The sequence below is a fragment of the Malus domestica genome, chromosome 07, assembly GCF_042453785.1.
Source record: "Malus domestica chromosome 07, GDT2T_hap1".
NCBI lineage: Eukaryota > Viridiplantae > Streptophyta > Magnoliopsida > Rosales > Rosaceae > Malus > Malus domestica.
This window is the reverse complement of record NC_091667.1, coordinates 21,181,759-21,199,552: the sequence shown is the minus strand read 5'-3', so window position 1 is coordinate 21,199,552 and position 17,794 is coordinate 21,181,759. Positions and strand designations below refer to the sequence as shown.

The 17,794-nt window shown below is 35.6% G+C and overlaps 1 pseudogene; it reads right to left on the bottom strand.

Moving 5' to 3' along the window:
- Positions 1-14,429: 14,429 nt before the first annotated feature.
- Positions 14,430-15,274, bottom strand: LOC139197515 (ethylene-responsive transcription factor ERF069-like; annotated as a pseudogene).
- Between the last annotated feature and the right edge of the window lie 2,520 nt (positions 15,275-17,794).

Here is a 17,794-nt window from a genome sequence, read left to right as displayed (position 1 = left end):
CTTGGGCCGTGGCAGGGGACCGAGTCTCTCAGAAATCCTTGGGTCATTAATCTTTGAGCTTATATGGATGGAATTCTCTCGACGTTGCTTCAGGAAATCCCGACAATCGCGAAAGACGGCTTTCGATCCTTCTGCCCCTTCAGTAAAGAGGTGTCTCCCTCCACTTCTCATGGTTCGGGTCGAAGCAACTGGGTTAAGAGAAGCCTCATGTTGATTATCAAGTCGAGGGGTAATCTGTTCCCTATCAGGGATATCTATGTCGAATGCATGTGACCCTCCATGTTGGAGGGCACCCAGTTGATGGTTGACTTCCACGGGGGCAACAAGCTCGCGTGTCTGAGCTTGCCTAGCTTCGTGGAGTGTCTCGAAGAGCTTCTCATATTGCTCCTGGAGGACCTCATTCCTCATTGCTATCTTGTTGTTCTGAGCTTCCAACTCATCGACTTTAGCTTGAAGAAGAACTCGTTTTCCTTCCTTCTTTCGTTGTTTCGCACTATGTGCAAGGGGGGTGTCATTCTGTGTGCTGTGGCTTCCTTCGCTTCCCATGTTGGAGAGGGATGCCTGGTCAAAAGAAAGTGTACGAATGATAGAAACCAGCTTGACACAGCTGAAGAGAGTAGGAATAAGTGTCGTTCCCACAGACGGCGCCAAATGTTGATGCACAAAATCAGCGAAGACTTTGGTACAACAGAAAGTGTCAGGTTTTGTGACCTTCGCTTGGTTGCTTGGTTGCTTCAGTCACTAGTGAGGATAAGTACGTAAATGAATAGAGACAGAGAAGCAAACACAGGATGTACGTGGTTCACCCAAATTGGCTACGTCCACGGAGTAGAGGAGTTCTTATTAGTAGTGAAGGGCTTACACAAGTACAAAGGATCAAGCTCTCAATTTAGTGAGTTCTTGTGAATGATTTAACACAAAATGGCATTAGGCAATATTGTGGGGGAATGACCCCTATTTATAGAAAAACTTGTAGCTTTGTCACATTGACATGTGTCATGTTATGATTGGTTCTTGATGTCGACACGTGCTGCGCTCTGATTGGTTTCTAATCTTGACACGTGTCGAGTAGTGATTGGCCTCCTGGTCGGAGGGGAACTCTTCTGGGTCCTTGACAGTATAGCGTTAGCCGGTGCTCGGTAGTTTCGGGATTGGTCAAGTATGGTACAAACAAAGTTAATATCCATAGATTATTTTAAACATTGGAACAAATGGACATGGTGAAAGTTAATCCCACATTAGAGTCTTTTCTATTTATCGTTGCTTAGACACTAATTCATGAATTATACTTTGAACTTTGCACATCACACCAACATGGTTTGTGGGGAGTGAGATTGAAATACTTGCTTTTAGTCTAAGTTTATTTTTATTTTTTATTTTTTATTTTAAGTAAAGTCAGTTATTAGTGTGAAAAAAAAAATAAATAAAGTAATAATTGTCTCACCCGAGGTTCTGCCTAGTAACCGGGCCAGTCCTGCCTAATCAGCAGTGATTCTCGCGTCAAACGGTAGAGTTTTGGCATGAGGCAGGGTGGTTAGTTGGTTTCGTAGCCTTTTCAGCTCGGGTTAATAAGTCCTTAGGGGTGTTCTACACCTAGTGCCCTAAAGCCCTAGTGGTTTGGGAGTCATTGACCTAAAGCTCGCTACATGGGTTGGATCGAAAGCTTAAGTAAACCGACATTGCACGACCACTACTGTTACTGGAGAAAAAAAATGTTATATATAAAAAAAAAAAAAAGCGAAAAAGAATAAAAAAAAGAAAAAGAAAGAGAGTTATATTTAAAGTTACTATGTGTGAAATAAATAAGGACGAGAGGTAAGGGTTTTAGTCGAGTCTCCTTAATTATGTTGGTTCACTTTACACCAAAGGAAGTTTGTAAATTCTTTTCTAATTGATTCTAAATGGCTTAGACTCTGTGGTGGGATTGGTTGGAACTTTTGAAAAGATGTTCTAGTTTTTAAAATTTGCTATGGATTGCAACTTTAAAGGTGAAAATTTTTGTCAGTTAAATTGAGCTAGTTGTCTAGTTTGTTAAGTTTTTATTTTTGGTTGAGTCTTGTTTTGCTTGAGGACAAGCAAAAAGCTAAGTTTGGGGGTATTTGATGAGTAGATTTTATATTATATATTTTACCCTAATCTTAGTATATTTTGGTTAATATATTGGAAGAATTTTGATACTTTGAATTGTATTTTCAATATAGGACTTTCGACTTCCTCTGGAGCAAAACAGGACCAAATGGACGAATTTTGGAGTAATTCCAGTTGGAGGACGTTCGTGAGTCACTTAGCTTGATCGTATCAAAATTTGGGATTTTTCCGCCAAGCGGTTATTTTCTGGCGATGAAATAAAGAAGCAGTGCGCAGTGCTGGAAAATGACGTTTTTGGGCTTAAATTGCGTTTTTGGAGCCCAAGATGACCTCGGATGGGTTCGTGGCCTTCTGGAAAAGTGTTCAGAATATTCCAAACATCAAATCCAGCTATATTGGGCCAGTTTTGGAGCAGCTTATGGGCCAAAACGTGGCTGTTCAGATTTTAGACGAATTTTACTATTTTTATTTAGGGTTTTTATTAATTTTAGTTTGCTAGGGTTTGTGTGGGGGGCTTAGCAGATATATTGCTTGGCCGTCTACAGTTTTAAAGAACACTTTTATTTTATGCAATATTGGAGACAGAGAGAAGTGCTAGGGTTTTGAAGATTTTCTACTTGAAGGTGTTTTCAATCCTTTTCTTAAGAATATTTTCTATGATTTCAATTATGAATATGTGGAACTAATTTCTTTTGCTAGGGCGAAGCCTTGAGCCTTAGCATGAATATGTGATTTTTATTTAATTGCTTATGATTGATTGCATGCATATTTTGAATTGTTAATCACCGGGATAAAAACTATCTAATTGTCTTAATGCCTGATCACCATTAGGATCTTTAGAAAAGTAATTTGATGCAATTTTGGTCGGAAGGTTCCCTGAAATTGACGCTGGCTTCTTGTGATTAATAATTGTAATTTCTCTTAAGATGAATATCACATCTTAAGGATTGCATGGTTTTTCAAAGGATTTTCATAAAGCATAATGAGTCTTTCATGTTTAGATTTGATCCGAACGTCCGGACGGGTTGCATGTTAGATATACGTTCTATGTTGGAGGTTCCAAGTAGAATATGAATTAGGAAAATCTAACCTTCAAAGTGGCATGTGTAGATCATAAGTAATTGGTAAAAATTCATAGGATTGCTAGGTGATGGTGGAACCCTAGTGCTTTCTTAATTTGATTTTCTCAAAACTGTTTTCTTCTCTCTAATCCTAATATTGCAGATTGTTTATTTTAATTCAATAAATTCGTTTTTATTTTAATTAGGTTTTAAAATCAATCACTTCAATTTCTACTTTACAATAATTAAATGAAATCTGATTAGTTCGAGTTATTTAATAATCCCTGTGGAGATGACCTTGCAAAATCCGTTTATACTACAACAACCTTGTGATTCTTGCAAGTAAAATAGAAGATTTTTATCGCATTCACATAAGCAGTAAAAATCCTATCAGTCCTGCAATTCATTTTGGGCCGGCATGAATCCGAGGTAACAGTGACGGCAGTATCCGAATGTTCGTTGATAAGACAACTATCTCTCTTCTCCTATCCTCTCCTCTCCTCTCCTTTGAAAGGAGATCGTTGTCATGTCATGAAGAAACGGGGGAGAGAGCATAGCAAAGATTAAACTCTCAAAGGCTTGTCATTAAGGTTAAATTTGGAAATTCATAATGAAGAAATAGTTCAGTTCTAGAAATAATGTGTTTTTGCACTACTTCTATATGAAAAATTGGTTCATTAACTACATGTTTTCTTCCCTTTTCAGAAATAATGTAGGTTATTTTGGTTCAATTTCATAAATAATGTAGGTTATTTTGGTTCAGTCTCAAACACCATAGAAAGTAATGACAACAACTTCACTCATTTCTCTTACTCAAACATTCTTTCATTTAACCCGATTTCCGACAAAACTCGAAAACAAAATTGACACTGATAGAGAAAAGTGCATGGCGTATAGCAAGAGGTTTGTCAGGTATTTTTTAGCATGGCACAAATTGCTTCCCTTTGCATCTCCTCCCCTTAAGGTCTATTTTTGGTTTGAATGCATATGATGTGAGAAGTTCTTCCTTCCTTCCCATCTATATGCTATCTTCTAGTAATTAAATTTAGAACCCACTCAACATATTCCTCATTTATTTCCCATAGTCATATACTCTTTTACTTGCAGAACATTAATCATATATAATTATTATTCTTTTTAAACAAACAATATTTTTACACTAAGAGGGGGGGAGGAAGGCTAAGTTTCACAATGGTCTAGCAATAATATGGTTCAAATTCGCCTTTGGTGAAAATTGAACCTAAGACCTCTCACTTACAAGTGAAGAGGAATACCACTAGACCGTAATACCAAATAACAATCATATATAATTAAAATTAAATTGGTTAAATCTCGATAGGAAAATTGGGCCAAGTTATGTATTTTATTTTTGCGTGATGGGGCTTAGGAGCTTCAACTACATTTATGGCGTGCATAAAAATTTATAAATGAAATTAAAGGAACTAAAATGAAAAAGAATATTTGCTTATTTACTAATTTATAAACTAGTAAACCAAATTAGAGAAATTGAATTGAGAAGGATTTAGATTGAGGAAGATTCAAAAACAAAATCGTGTTGAAATGCTTGTTGAAATATTTATAGAATCAAAGTAAGATTAATATAAATTTCACATATAAACTATTTATAAACTAAACACTGAATATTTCTTAAACATAAACACACCCTCTCTCCCACCCTCATTATTTCTTAAACTAACTATTTCTGAAACTGAACACGAATACTATACTATTTTTGAAACTTAACACTGATTATTTCTGAAACTGAACACGAGTACTATTACTATTTCTTAAAATAAGTATTGGTACTATGCATTAAACTGAACATAACTATTTCTAAAATTGATCACAGGTACTATCACAAATTCTCAAATTGAACACTGGTACTATTACTATTTCTAAAACTAAACATGGGTACTAAATTATTTCTAGAACTAACTATTTATGAAACTCAACACGGATACACTATTTCTGAAACTGACTATTTATGAAACTCAACACAGGTACACTATTTATAAAACAAACTATTTATGAAACTCAACAAAGGTATACTATTTATGAAACTGAAAACGAGTATGCTATTCCTAAAAACCGACTATTTATGAAACTAAAAATATATACGCTATTTCTAAAACTGACTATTTATGAAACTGAAAACACTATTTCTGAAACTTGGATGCACCACATCTGTAATTTTGATTGAAGGCTAAACCTTAGCAGTCCAAGTTGCAATTTTATTTGCATATGTTATTATATATATACATGCTTCTCATCCTTTTGAAAAAGGCACCTGCTAGATACGCCGAAGAACCTCCTCTCTCTTAGGCAACTTCTTTTTTGCTCTCATTACGCCCGACTGCAATGAAAAACTTCAAATACCCAGAAACAAAAATTTTCACATCCAGAACATTAAGAAACTACCAATTTAGCCTAGTATACCTATGATTACGAACAACATAATGAATGTAAACTTACACATGGAATTGATTACAAAGTCTTTATCAAAATCATAACCCAAGAGACTAAGAAGTCAATAAAGAGGCACCAAAACATGGTTTACATCCAGTTGACTTCGGTTTAGTAAATAAATGTACGTACTACATCTTTAAAAGGATTATATGCAACGCCAGTGGCCAACTAGAGCTATAATCTTCATCATTTTTTGGTCAATGAGTTATCATTCTTGATCTTGGTATCCAGTTCAATGATTGCAGCATGCAGCTGATACATAAAAACAATTAAGAATTGAACAAAGAACACTAGGTTAGCATATGTGGATTTATCAATTAATGAGTACCTCTTCCAAAAAAATACAAGAAGATTTGTTTTACTCTCGCTAAATTACGTGGATATTCTCATCTAAAAAATAATAATAAGTACAATTTTACGAAATAGGTTTAGATGAATTAAGGGTAAAAATATCACTTTAGAAGAAAGATTCTAATTAAGAACAAGTCCAGGATTTCATGAATGTGTAGTGATGAAAAATAATAAAGTAGTGATTAACTAGTTAATGAAAGTGATTAAGATGAGTAATTAAGTAGACATGCACTTACACTGGATGTAAACCTTCAATGACAAGAATCTTGGGGGAACTTGATGAGCTCAGGAGGATCCAAGCGACCAGAAACATTGTTGTAAAGGCTTCTCAACAGCCTTCCCTTCCTTGATTGCCTTCATCTGCTTATACATAAGATCCAAGTCGTTAGCTATTGGGTCTAGCATCGTCACTCCTTTCTTCTTCCTCCATGTCATGTCTAGGGAATGGTATTCATCTAAAGCATATTACCTCGTAGTGTTGCTGATGAGCATGTTGGAGTCAAACAGCCTGAAATATGCATTTGACAACTTCGCAATCAATTTCAACTTCAATGGACTAAAATTTGAGATAAAAACTAACATCTCACCTTGTAAAAAGAAATCATAGAGAGTATTGTATTTTTTATTTATTATTTTTGAAAGTCATCGCTGAAGTTTTGATTGGATTTGGTAGACCCATCAAGTCATCACACCATAAAAAATCATCGTAAGAAGAAAAGAGAAATCAAACACTCCCAATTCATTAAAAAAAATATACAATCCCCCATTTATCCAAAAAAAATAAAAAATACATGGATGCACAAATACAGAGAGACCACAAACAGATTCATTATAAGCATGGATGAATTTACATCATGGAAGCACTAATAACTTTGCATTTATTCTCTCAGGCACAAACATCATAGAGATTACATGACAAAGTCATAAGTAAATCTGAAGCTACAGCACCGACAAAAGAAGGAATGGATGGAGTTTTTCTTTTTACCTTATCATTCATGAATCCGCAAACCTCGAGATCTCCGCCGTTTGTTTGTTCATCCTGTTCGTTCCCTAAATTCGCCATGGGCCTCGCGGGCATACCGGGAATTTACTCAAACATGAGATTGGTGGGTGTGGGCGTGCCACTACTAGATGCCGCTAGTAGACGGGTTTTGAATGATTGAAGTTGCGCCTGAGATTGACTTCGAACCAAGAGATTGTGTCATTGAGTGGGAGTGGCTCAAATTAAGGTTCTTTATTTGCCTTAAAGATAAGAACTTTACTTATATGGAGAGATGGAACAATATGTAAATGGCAAGGTTGCTGGAAATGTTCATGACAAAGGAAAGTGAATGACTAATATTGTAGATTGCTTGTAGATTAAATGACTTGAAATGAGTTGTACATAAAGACTACAAATGAGATCGATACTACTGGTGAGCAGCAGAGCTATTAAACTAGACAAAAGATGGCTTTTATGAAGGCTGATCCTGAAAATGATTGAGGTTGGGGGCTGACTACATCTTCGTATGCAAATTTGGCTTGAGCAGAGTTTGTGTATTTGTTTGTTTGATTGGTTGAGTGTCCATAATCCTTGTGCTTTTGCTCCTTTATATAGAGATATGAAAGAGCCCTTTGCTAATAACATTGCACTTGCCCGAAAGAGCTTGGTCAGCTTGCATGTGAAATAATATTTAAAAAGGGAAGTTTGTATCTCCACCACATGCTTTCATCATATGTCTCCACCACTTACAATAAACTAACATTTAAAAGAAGCAAAGTGGCTTTTTTCACATGTTCTCTGCAAGAATGCCTATACGATGTCTTCCAATCCACTTGAAAGCATGCATTTGTCTTGATTAAACAAATCTCTTTGGCAAACCTCCACCATCCAAATAATAAGGAAATACATTATTATAATATCAAACTCTTCCACTTGCAGCCAAACATCTCTCCAAGTTTAATGTTTTGTCCCATTATCCTCCAAATGTCATATTTTACCCAGATGACCCAAATAAGTAAAATGGTGCACATTTTAGGTGCAAACACATCCAATATGAAGCCATAGCCTAAAATCAAAGTGCCACAGAGCAAAAACATGCATGAGTAATGTATTGAGCTTTTCATTCCAATTCTTTGAAGAATAAAATCAGAGATGAAGGTATGTTTGCGGTTTGAGCATCTTGGTGGCTCTGGGTGGTTGAAGGATGATTGAGGTAGTGTTTGATATTTGGACGGAGAAGAAGTTATTGTTCCACCATTTTCAGAGTTTGACGAAGAAGAAGATATAAAGGAAACATACCAAATAAATAGGCAAGACTTAGACACTAGGGGTAAATTCGGAAGCTCGATCATTTTTTTTGCTTGGGCCAACTTTATTGAGCTGGTTTGGTATTAGGTTTTGTCCTAACCATTAAATAAAGTTATTATATGATTTTTTGTTAAAATTTAAAGTTTTGAAATCATTTTCATTAGTTTTTCAATATATTAAAGGTTGATATAAACGTGTGTGATGAAACACAATAGTAATGGTTATAACTCACAAGTTTGGTTTGATTTGGTCTAATACTACACTTTTTTTTTTAATTTCGATCGTTGTATACATTTTATTCCATACCTTTGCTTGCTCGAGAAATTTTTTTCTATGGTGGTCTCACTGCTAACTAGCTTTACTAATACACATACTATAATATAGGTGGACAATATGATTGAGATTTGATGGACCCAACTTATAACGTTAACAAATAAACTTAAGTGTTACAACATGAATAGAATGGTAACACGACGTAGGGTGAGAAAAATTTATCAGTCATGTTGTATGAAAAAGTTTTACAACCGGTAGGACATGGTTAATTTGCTCTTTTGAATGGGACACATTGTGAATCTACTCCTGACTTATGAGGAAAATAAAGGCTTTTTAATGTGTTGTCTCAACATCGTCATGTGATGTTATACTGTTTCATAAATTGTAAATATCAGAATTGAGTTTATATTTGAGAAATTTTATTTGGACCCAGCAATCTTATCTCTACACCCAACTAAAAACATTTTCTCTACTAAACTTTCAAGTTTGCCCTTAAATAAATAAGAATAAGAAAATAAACATTGGTGTTTTTATCTCTACACCTACTAACTAAAAAAAATGGCACACATCTGCACTTCTCCATTATTTCTTGCAAAACACACCCAAATGACAACAAAATATTCTCCTGAGTTCATCAACACGTAAGCTCACCAAAAACCCTTGTTGCATGAAACCCTTAGGGACCCTCATTTATAATTTCAGCAAAGAAAACTTATTACCAATTCGTTGGACATGAAACAAATTCCTACAATATGAGAAAAAAGCTTCCATGTCAGTGTCTATTTAGAAGAGATAGGAACAAGGGTTTCTAGCAAACTGACTTGTTAGTTTTAATAATTTATGCAAGTAACCAACTCCCAGATAATGGTTCAAACAAGCAAACATATCAACCGAAAACCTACGTTGAAATTATAAATGAGGGCTAATAAGGGTTTCCAGTAAGCTGACTCGTTGATGAACTCGAGAGAATATTTTGCTGTTATTTGGATGGGTTTTGCCGGAAATAATGAAGGAGTGTACTGGTGTGCCAGTTTTGGAGTTATGTGCTGTAGAGATAAAAACACCAATGTTTATTTTCTTTTCTTTTCTTATTCTTATTTATTTAAGGGTAAACTTGGAAGTTTGGTAGATAAAACTTGTTAGTTAGGTGTACAGATAAGATAACTGGTCCAAATAAAATTTCCTTTTATATTTTATGATATTATGAGTAGACTGTAACGCTCGTGATAGTTTGACCGCCGAAGAATCTCTTGCATGTAAGTTTTTTTTTTTTTTTTTTTTTTGGTAAACGCATGTAAGTTTTTCTTTTGTGAAGAGATTGCCAAATGCCAATCAATATTGGGTAAAGGTAATCAAACCTCGATCTAATCTCTAGTTAAACAAAAAGGGTTTTTTTCATTAACATAAAGGTTGAGAATTGAGATCTAATGGCTATTACGCTCTGGACAAAAAGAGTACACAGGGGACCCAAAATACATGTTTTGTCAGAAGATCTAATGACCAAAATTTGAGATAGCAGTCATTAGTCACAGAAGAGGGCTTTGCACTTACAAGTTGGAAGTGTGGGTCTGATGCCGACATGAACCTTGAAACATCGTATTCCACAACAAAGGTCTTAAATGTTCAAATTTACCTGCAAATCCGTGGCTTTTGTGCAAATTTTGACCACGAAAAGATACAACGGACAGCTTCGGTTGGCCGGAGATTCAAGAAGCATGCCGGGGATTTTCCCAAAGACCAAACTGACATGGTCTGGGATCTTTCTGGTAAAGCAAATCCCCTAGTGTGTATATTTATATATCGAGAACAAACTTACGTTGTACGAGTATAATGTCACGTCATATCTTGTATCAATACTAACGCAGATCATCCCCCATTGTTTCACCATTTTCCAAGTTTTCTTGTACTAGACGTGTAGGCTTATTAAAACTAGTATTTGCCTACACACTTGGTGTGTATGAACACATTTTTTTAGAAAATGAGGGGAGAGAGAGAGAGAGAGAGAGAGAATGTATTTTTTTAGAAAATGAGGGGAGAGAGAGAGAGAGAGAGAGAGAGAGAGAGAGAATGTAGGGGGAGTGGAAGGTTTTTTTTTTTTTTTAAATATTAGAGGTATTTTAACATCACATGTAGATGAGATTTCAATAAAAAACAGTAAAATTTAACCTATGAAATTACATTATTACCCATCATTTTTTTTTTTAGTGATAGAAAATTAAATAGTATTTTCACCTTTTTTTGGTTAACAAAGAGAATTTCATTAATTAATAGAGATTAAATAACTAAATGATTTTCTAAGTTCGGAGCAACAACACCGATCACACTTCTCAGTTCACACCATTGAATTTTACAGTCTGTTCGCTCTTCCGTCCATTGTCTTCCAGAGACAGACTGAGACAGAGAACCCTATTTGGGTCAATGACCTAATGCTGCCGTGGAACTAATGTTTCATTTCAACCACTGTTAAATCACTTCCACTAAACATTTTTATTATTGTTTTTAAAACAAATCACAAAAACTTCAAATCACATTGTCAAGTTGGGATTTGATGATCAAAACAAAATACAGAAACAGATGTGTTGAACTTGAGTTGCTTTAGCAGTTAAAATTCAGTATGAGATGAGTTGAAAACTCAAACCTCGATGAGATAAGATGTGAACTCAAACGTCTTAATTTGAATTGCATCAACATTCAAAGGGTAAGTAGGAAACATCTTCATTTGAACTGCACAAACGCTCAAATGGTAAGTATGTAAACGTCTTCATTTGAATTGCGCAAATGCCCAATTGGTAAGTATGAAACATTATAATTTTGAATTGCAACAACATTCAAAGTATGAACCGATAGTAAAATCATAGGTTTTAACCGTTAATATAATAAGCCACTTTATGAAAAAATCAAGATATACATTCCAAAATTTAGGATCAAAATCAATATACCAACACCTTAACCTTATACAAACGAATTTACAAAGTCATCAATTAGTAGTAATAATAATAAGGGGCTTTTAGATCCAGGTCCAAAAATATAGAGTATTTTTAGGAGTGACTCCGGTTATCTAATTATATGTTTTTATTTCTTTTATACTCCCTTTATATTTTCTAAAAATAATTAAAATCAATTAAAATCTTTTAATATTATGCATTTTTCAACTCCAAAATATCTAATTAATATCTTATAAACAAAAAAAAAATTAATATACTAACATAAATCTATCTGCAAAACATTCTACCCTAACTCAAGTAGCAAATATATTAATGTATATTATACCTATAAGTGAGATATGAAACTTAACTAAAAGGTAGAAGAAGAAAAAACATAATAAACCTACAAGTAAGACACATTAATCTGTGACAGGTTGACTATGAAAAAGAATCTGTCATATAAGTAGATAAATACGATTAACCTGTGATATAGGTTGATTATAAAAATTTTAAAAAAATCTATAAATGGGTTAAAGTAGGAGGAAGAACAAGAAATAACCAAAAAAAATATAAAAAGAAATAATTAAAGAGATAATTAGGAAGAAATTTGATTTTTACAATAAGTTTTTTCTTTTAAGAGATAATTATTGATAATTAAATAATTAAATTTAAAGAATTAGACTTATTTTAATAAATTGGACCATTCCTAGTATTGGCTCAAAAATTTAAAGTTATATCAAGTTTCCTTAATTACTAATAATTTAGTTTAATTTATATAAACTAATTACTATATCACAAACTCTCAACCAATGATTAAAATATCGATAATATCGGCGATATATCGCCGATATTATCGTTTTTCAGAGACACCGATATTTTCCTACGTATCCGTCTCATTATCGTCAAAATATCGCGATATTATCGATAATATCGCGATATATTCGATATTATCGAAAAAGTCGTCGTGGCTCCGTCGTCGGAAAGGCAGCCGAGGCTGCGTCGTCCCAACTGCCCAGATCTCTCTTTGCAATCCAGGCTCAAACCCAAGATCTGCGCCTCAATGACGCCGATTGCCCCGCCGTTGTTGAAGTCGCGACGAAAAAGCTCGCGGAACGGATCGCAGTTGTAGATCCAGAACCCGTGGTCTGTCCCCACGGCGAAGCAGGCGTGGTCTTGGTTGAAGCAGACGTGGAACAGAGACGGAGGCGAGCGCGGCGCCGGCGAGGCAGGCTCTGGGGGGGGAGGAGGAGAATGGGTGGTTGTTGTGGAGGTTGAGGTTGGGGTTTGGGGGCGATTGAGGGTCATGGTGGTCGTCGCTGGAGTCAACGACAGAGGTGGGGTTGTCGTCGGTGGGATCGGTGAGGAAGGCGGGTGCAAGGCGGAACCAAAAACACAAAAGCTTTGTGGAAACCCAGAAGCTGTGCGCAAACCCAGAAGCTTTCATTTCAGACTTGAAACCCAGAAGCTCTGTCCATCCTACAAACCCAAAAGCTTCGTACTCCCCATTCATCGACCACCAGATCAAAAGAGACACCCAAAAATTTATGAAGCCAAAACAGAGAGATACAGATAAAAGGATTCAAAACACAACAATCAAAAACTCAGATAACGATAGTTTCGAACCCAAATTTACAAATTTACAAAGAAGAAAAGGGGAATTTTAGGAATTTTCCTGAGATTTTTTTTTTTCTTCTCAAAACCTAGATCTCAGAACTCGATAATTACGAAGAGAACTAATGCACTGCAAGTCTGCAACTTTTTGTGGGTTCTAGACTAAAAGTAGCAGCATAGAATAGAAAGGTCAAAGAGGCAGTTTTTTTTTCTATTTTTTTATATTTTGTTTAGTATATAGAAGCAAATATGTGATGATATTTGGGCTTTAAGCCGATGGGCCATATTAGAGCTCATATTTGATGTACCATTATGCTTTGCAAGCAATCCATGTGTCTCTTTTTCCTCCAATAAACTCAATAAGGTCTCTATACTTCATTTAATTTTTTTTCAAATTCTCAATATATTACAACTACAAGTATATAGTTTTTTTTAATTGTAAATAGACATTTATTTATATAATATTTTATAAATTATTTAAATCCGTCTAGCCCGCCTAGGCGCTAGGCCCCAGTTCACCGCCCGACTAGCGCCTAATGTCTTTTAGAACTTTGATTTTATCTAGTTGGGGTTCATCGACTTGTACCCAGTTCCTAAATTTGAAATGGAAAGGAAAAAGAAAAGGAATGAGTAGAAAGGAACGGAGAAGCTTTGACAAAAAAAAAAAAAAAAAAAAAGGAACAAGAAGCATCTGGAAAGGATAAGAAAGAGGGGGGGAGAGAAATAAAGAAATGACAAAAAAATATTTAGATCCCAAAAATAATTATTCCATTATTTAGTCAGACAATGTACCAAATATTCAATTATTCTTATACTAGTTAGTCTACGTCAAGCCAATCCAATTTAGTTCTTGAACTTAATTTAGTCCAAGATAGTCCGGTGAAACAAATGCACCTTAAGTTTATGACTAACTATGCACATGGATATACTATCATTTAACCCCTAAACTATTGCTGATAACTAATTCATTAAATATAAATGATTATGGTGTGTTTAAATTTCTTTCATTAATTACTACATATTTTCTACACTCACAATGTTTGCCAACTCGTTATATAATCAACTTCAATCAGTTAAATCCATCATGCAATGCATTTCCTTCCAATTTTTTGTGATAAACTAATAGATAATTGACTAAATAAACATCCTGCAAAGTTTCAATAAAAATTTCCAAGTTTTTCTTACAATTTCCGTGGTTTCCATGTAATTTTTATCGATATCGATATTATCCCGATATTTCCGTGTTTTCGGACTACCGATATTTCCGATATTACCGATATTTTCTTCCTTGCTCTCAACCACTTTTTGGCGCTCAAAATCTTTTGAAGCATTATTCAAAATCCACAAGGCCACTTTCGATGATGATCATTTTAACTCATAAGCACCTTGAAAGTAATCCTCCACGTCATCCCAATTACACGACCGGAAATCGAGCGATAAATCGGAGAAATCCTCATTTTTAACAGCGTTTCGGGTACGACTCTCATTTCGTCGAAACATATCGGAGGTTCGAAGCAATCTTTCAACCAAAAGTCTGTATCAAAAGCCCCGAAATTTTGTCGCTCCGAAACCCCAACAACCGGCTTCCTGACGATTTCAGCATCTCGGCCACTGAGAACAGAGGTCGGCGACCGCACACAGTGACTGCCATCCGAGTTGTGCGGAGACTGAGAGCAGTCCACGTCCGAGTTGTCCGGAATGACATTTTCGGGAGGCTTGAGGAAATTGGTCAAAGCCAGAGGTCCTTTAAACGCAATGGCGGCCCTATCGTAAGGCATACCGGCCTCCTCCGCCGTCTCGAACGTTCCGAGCCAGACCCGGACTCCACGATGCAGGTCTCGAATCTCCGCAGCCCATTTCCCCACGGCCTCCGCCGTGCGCCTCGGTATTTCTTCCCGTTCGGCGAAACCTCGTTACTCTTCTCCACCGCTTTGCACCTCTGAGCCTTCGGTTGGAAGGAGCATCGTCTGCGAAGAATAGTCCTCGATTCTGACCTCGTTGATGACGCGCTTCACGAGAACCCAGTGTTTCCGGCTCGGCGAGGGTTCTGCTTCGTCGCCGGAAGAGTCGGTGGCGTTGTCGTCGGTGACGAAAATCCATACGATTTTGGGGGCTCCGCTAGCATTGGATTCGCGGAAGTGGGTGGTGAGCGTCTTGACGAGTTTGCTTATGACCGTACGACTCTGAGTGCGCTGCTTGGGCCCATCCATGGCTGTAGCTTACAGGCTAAACAACAAAATAATGAGATGAATGGTGGGAGGAAGAAGAAGGTGAGAAATTTGGAGGGCAAATGTTAATGGCGGAGGAAAATGAAACTGAACTGATGGAGCATTAAGAGATAGTAAACGCCAGGAATAAATATGAGAGTTTTTAGAGAGAGATAGTTTAGAGAGAGAGGAGGGAGCAGAGGAGGAATCAAATTTCCAAGGATCGGTTACATATAGAGAGAGAATTTTTAATGTGATCGTCACACGAATGGTACATCATGTGTCGTTATATAAATGGTGTGATATATATATGTTAGAAGTTAATAACTTACAAAATAAAATTTCCACCACTTACATCAAAACATATACGTTTTCCGTCACAATTAAAAATTTCTCATATATGGGAGAATCTTAGCAGTCTCCAACATTTTCGTGTTTTTCCTTTTATTATAGTATACTTGTTAGATAAGTATTAAGAATGTTTTTATCTTACCAGTTCAAACTGAAGATTTGCTTCTTTTTTTTTCTTTTTTTTTTTTTTGATAGAATTCCTTCCTAATAAGATTTGCTCTTTTCTTCATACCAGCCAAAGTTTCCTTCAAGGTTTTCATCGAGGCTTATTATTTGCACTCTATTTTCAATATTTGTTTGTATGTATTTCAATTTAAATCAATGAATATCATATTTTCTTCAAAAATTACCCAGCTTGGGGTTCATTATTTGGAGTAATTTTTTGTTTATAATTTTGGCGTATTTTCTTGAATATAGTCGTCAAACTGATCATGTACATTACGATATGAGTGAATGATATGTTGGTATTCAAATGGTCATAAAGTATAGTATTAATAGATAAATACATGTATCTTGATATAAATAAAGTAATACGTGATGGTGTAACTGTAACACTAAAAAATGTGTATATCAATCATATGAATCATTTCCAATATAGCAAAAAAATAAATATTTGACCTATAAAATGACGGAAAACATGTGAGAGTAGCCTATGTTGTTTCTTTTTCCTTTGGGAGAATTTGAGATTATTTGAATTGATATCTCCTATAAAGTATTTTGAGGTTATTACATTTAGTTAACCGGATATAGCAACCCATAGTTTTCTTTTCTTGGGGACTAAGTATCTGCTATTCTACATTCCTTGTATTGTAGAGCGTTATTCATACATTCATTTTTACCTTTCATTCATTTTTGTTAATTTCTTCCATTGAAAAAAAATTCAATTCATACGATTTGATGATTGTAAATTGAGATGATGTGTAAAAAGTAAAATTAAGTGTGTGGATAGCACCACTCCTTATATAAATGTATTGTTGAACGGGTAATGTTAATGGGACCAAATTTTTTAAACAAAATTTACAAACTAAGTGATGTGATTATAGATTGTTAGATTATTAATTAAGTATCAATTAACGTACTTGTTTCTTATTGGTAACACATCATTTGATTTAAAAATTCGGTCTCTCTAATATTATCCTTGTTGAATAAGTCACAATAGAGTGTCAAATTGAGCTATGTTGGAATAACCATTGCTACAATTGGGTTAAAGTTGAGAGACCATTACTCCAATTTGGTTAAAGATGAGAGACAATTTCTCTAGTTGAATTAAAATCGAATGACTAATGGTAATGAATTTTTAGTTGAGAGACCATAGCTACACGTTTTGATGAGTTGAGGAACCAATAGTAATGAATTTTTAATTTAAGGATCATTGCTCTAATTAAGTTAAAGTTAAGGGATTATTATTATAATTTACTCTACGACATATCCAAAGACAAATAAATATTGCGGGCCTTGTTTATACTTGCGGTCAAGTTCCCATAAAAGAATATATTTGTCTAGTAGCTATCCCCTGTCGTCATTTAACCACCAAAAAAACAACAACAACAAAGTTTTTTCCCACTAAGTGGGGTCGGCTATATGAATCCTAGAGCGCCATTGCGCGCGGTTTTGTGTCATATCTTCCGTTAGATCCAAGTACTCTAAGTCTTTTCTTAAGGTCTCTTCCAAAGTTTTCCTAGGTCTACCTCTACCCATTTCGGCCCTGAACCTTTATCCTGTAGTCCCATCTTCAAACCGGAGCGTCAGTAGGCCTTCTTTGTACATGTCCAAACCCATTTTGTGTACGTGTTGATGCTTCACCGCCCAACATTCTATGCCATACAGCATCGTCGGCCTTATTGCCGTCCTATAAAATTTTCCCTTGAGCTTTAGTGGCCTACGACGGTTACACTACACGCCGGAAGCACTCTTCCACTTCATCCATCCAGCTTGTATTCTATGGTTGAGATCTCCATCTAATTCTCCGTTCTTTTGCAAGATAGATCCTAGGTAGCGAAAACGGTCGCTATTTGGTATTTCCTGATCTCTGATCCTCACCCCTAACTCATTTTGGCCTCCATTTGTAATGAACTTGCACTCCATATATTCTGTCTTTGATCGGCTTAGGCGAAGACCTTTAGATTCCAACACTTCTCTCCAAAAGTTAAGCTTCGTATTTACCCCTCCTGA